Source organism: Indicator indicator, chromosome 15, assembly GCF_027791375.1.
Source record: "Indicator indicator isolate 239-I01 chromosome 15, UM_Iind_1.1, whole genome shotgun sequence".
Taxonomy (NCBI): Eukaryota; Metazoa; Chordata; class Aves; order Piciformes; family Indicatoridae; genus Indicator; species Indicator indicator.
The window spans coordinates 24,221,090-24,225,021 of NC_072024.1; the positions used below are offsets into that span (position 1 = coordinate 24,221,090).

General features: G+C 48.0%; 1 pseudogene; it reads left to right on the forward strand.

Annotated features, from left to right (window-relative positions):
- Positions 1–2,378: 2,378 nt before the first annotated feature.
- Positions 2,379–2,497, forward strand: LOC128971941 (5S ribosomal RNA; annotated as a pseudogene).
- The last annotated feature ends 1,435 nt before the right edge of the window (positions 2,498–3,932 follow it).

The window sequence follows — 3,932 nt, forward strand, 5'->3', positions numbered from 1 at the left end:
GCCTTGAACTGCAGGTATTCATCCCCCCTGGAAAACAACCCAGCCAGCAGGCAGTGCCATTAGCTCCATTTACCACCTGCAGCAAGGACAACTGCCAGGCCCGCCTGGGCAAGCCAGACTTTTAATGGGGCTGACCAGAAGCCTCCTAGGAGAAGCAGGAGTGGAATGCAAATGAATAATCTATTCCATGCAGTTAGGACTCCTTTCCTCTTCAAAGCTTGCAGTGAATACTTCATTTACTGTCCAGCAGCTTCTAGAGCAGCTTCTCAAAGGCTTTCACACTTAAAATGTATTCCAGGTGTGTATGTTTCTTGGAATAATAATAATAATAATAATAATAATAATAATAATAATAATAATAATAATAATAATAATTTAAACACATGTATGTGTTTATAGATAATTATATAATTAAATAGATTATAATTATATTATATGATTAATAATTATGTAATTAAATATATTATAATTATATGTTAAAATGTAAAATAATTATTATAATGATGATAATTATAATATAATATAATATAATATAATATAATATAATATAATATAATATAATATAATATAATATAATATAATATAATATAATATAATATAATATAATATAATATAATATAATATAATAATAATCCTGCCTCACCAACCTGATCTCCTTCTGTGCTCAGGTGAGTGCCTGGTGGATGTAGGGCAGGCTGTGGATGTAGTCTACCTGGACTTCAGCAAAGCCTTTGACACCATCCCCCACAGCTCCTGGCCAAGCTGTCAGCCTGTGGCTTGGACAGGAGCACTCTGGGCTGGGTTAGCAACTGGCTGGAGGGCAGGACCGAGAGAGTGGTGGTGAATGGTGCCACATCCAGCTGGCGGCCAGGCACTAGTGGTGTCCCCCAGGGATCAATGTTGGGCCACATCCTCTTCAATATCTTTATTGATGATCTGGATGAGGGGATTGAGTCCACCATTAGTAAGGTTGCAGATGACACCAAGCTGGGAGCAGGTGTTGATGTGTTAGAGGGTAGGAGGCTCTTCAGAGGGACCTTGCCAGGCTGGACTGATGGGCAGAGTCCAACAGGATGGCATTCAACAAATCCAAGTGTCAGGTGCTGCACTCTGGCCACAACAACCCCATGCAGAGCTACAGGCTGGGGACAGAGTGGGTGAGAGCAGCCAGGTGGAAAGGGACCTGGGGGTACTGGTTGAGAGTAGCTGAACATGAGCCAGCAGTGTGCCCAGGTAGCCAGGAGAGCCAATGGCATCCTGGCCTGGATCGGGAATAGTGTGGCCAGCAGGAGCAGGGAAGTCATTCTGCTCTGTGCTCAGCACTGGTCAGGCCACACCTTGAGTGCTGTGTCCATTTCTGGGCTCCTCAATTTAGGAAGGACATCGAGAGACTTGAACGTGTCCAGAGAAGGGCAACAAAGCTGGGGAGGGGTCTGGAGCACAGCCCTGTGAGGAGAGGCTGGGAGAGGCCTGGAGAAGAGGAGGCTCAGGGCAGACCTCATTGCTGTCTACAACTACCTGAAGGGAGGCTGTAGCCAGGAGGGGTTTGGTCTCTTCTCCCAGGCAACCAGCACCAGAACAAGAGGACACAGTCTCAAGCTGTGCCAGGGGAGGTTTAGGCTGGAGGTGAGGAGAAAGTTCATCACAGAGAGAGTGGTTGGCCATTGGAATGGGCTGCCCAGGGAGGTGGTGGAGTCACTGTCCCTGGAGGTGTTCAAAAAGGATTGGACGTGGCGCTTGGGGCCATGGTTTAGATAGTCATGAGGTGCTGGGTGATAGGTTGGACTTGATGATCTCTGAGGTCTTTTCATACCTTGTTGATTCTACGATTCTATGATTTCTAAAGGCCCTGTGTCTTTATCTCTATCCTTCCTAACTTCAGGCAGTCATGTCATGGATATTAGGAAACATTTCTTCCCACAAAGGGTTCTCAGGCACTGGCCCAGGATGCCCAGGTTGGTGGTGGGGTCACCATCCTTGGAGGGGTTTAAGAGATGCCTGGGTGTGGTGCTGAGGGATGTGAATCAGTGGCAGTGGCTTAGCAGCTGTGGTGGGATTGTGAGCTCTGGGTGAGTGGTTGGACTTGATGGTCTCCAAGGTCTCTTCCAACCTCAAGAGTTCTATGGTTCTATGATATGCAAGTTTCATTTAATTGGTGCTGGATACCCAGCCATGGCTTCCCAAATGTGTTCAGACAACTTGAAGGAAATAAATTATCAAGTATTTTTTAAATCATCACTGTCAGACTTCCTTGGCTGTTCAAGGCAATGCTGGCTAAATAAATAAATAAATGAATGACAAAAGAGAGGCTTTTAAGGCTCTCGTTTTGTGCTTTCATTCCCATACTGTTAGCAAGGACTAATGCCATACTTCTGTCAGTCTATGGCCACACCACCCTGACCACGCCCGATCTCGTCTGACCTCGGAAGCTAAACAGGGTTGGGCGCGGTTAGTATTTGGATGGGAGACCGCCTGGGAATACCGGGTCCTGTAGGGTTTTTTTTTCTTTTTTCCAGACAAGCAGCAGCAGAACAAGAGGACACAGTCTCAAGCTGTGCAGGCGAAAGTTTAGGCTTGAGCTCAGAAAGAAGTTCTTCACAGACAGAGAGATTGCCCTTGGGATGGGCTGCCCAGGGAGCGGGTGGGATTGATGTCCCTAGAAGTGGTTAAGAGACTGAATGAGGCACTCAGTGCCATGGTCTGGTTGATCAGATAGGGTTGGGAGATTGGTTGGACTTGATGATTGTGGAGGTCTCTTACAAACTGGGTAATTCTATGATTCTGTCTGTGAATCATAGTCCAAAAGCCAACAACTACACTTGAATGTGAATTGCATTAGGTGAGATTGATGGCCCAAAGCTGACGGAATGAAATTCAGCCAGGCCAAGTGTCAGGTCCTGCACCTGGGTCACAACAACCCCAAGGGGAGCTACAGACCTGGGGATGTGTGGATGGAAAGCTGCAACAGGGAGAGGCACCTGGGGGTGTTGGTTGGCAGTCACTGACCATGAGCCAGCAGTGCCCAGGTGGCCAAGAAAGCCAAAGACCTCCTGGCTGGGATCAGAAGCAGGGTGGGCAGCAGGGACAGGAGGTGACCATCCCCCTGTGCTCAGCACTGTGGAGGCCACACCTCGAGTGCTGTATTCACTCCAGGAAGGACACTGAGGGGCTGGAGCCTGTCCAGAGAAGGGCAATGAGGCTGGGGAAGGGCCTGGAGCCCCTGGGCTAGAGGAGGGGCTGAAGGAGCTGGGGGTGTTGAGGCTGGAGCAGAGGAGGCTGAGGGAGACCTCATTGCTCTCTCCAGCTCCCTGAAGGGAGGTTGGAGTGAGGAGGGGACAGCCTCTGCTCCTTGGTGGCAAGGGACAGGAGCAGAGGCAATGGTTCCAAGCTGCCCCAGGGGAGGTTCAGGCTGGATACTAGGAAGGGCTGGGATGCCCTTTCTGCACTGAAAGGGCTCTCAGACATTGGAATGTTCTGCCCAGGGCAGTGCTGGAGTCCCCATCCCTGGAGGTGTTCAAGCAGCTGTGGAGCTGTGCTTAGGAACATGGTTTGGTGCTGTCCCTGCAGTGCTGGGTGGAGGGTTGGACTGGATGAGCCTGGAGGTCTTTTCCAACCAGATGTATTCTGTAAGTCTGTGATTCATGTGATGCTGTCTCAGAAACTGTTATCAGCTGAGATAATGAAATCACAGTGGCATTCCAGAGCTGGAATGGTTGCTATTGCAAGAATTTGTGTTTAACATGAGGTTTAAGTGATTCTGTATTTATTACTGGCAGGAATTATCTCTTTATGCACTGGGACATGCTCATTGCTTGGAACAGTGTGAGAGGAAGCAATAACTGCCAATTTTATGTGGGGAACTTGAACTTAGCACTAAAATGAGATCTACACTTTCCTTGTTGTGGTAAAAAAATTACTGCTGAAGAAGTTCA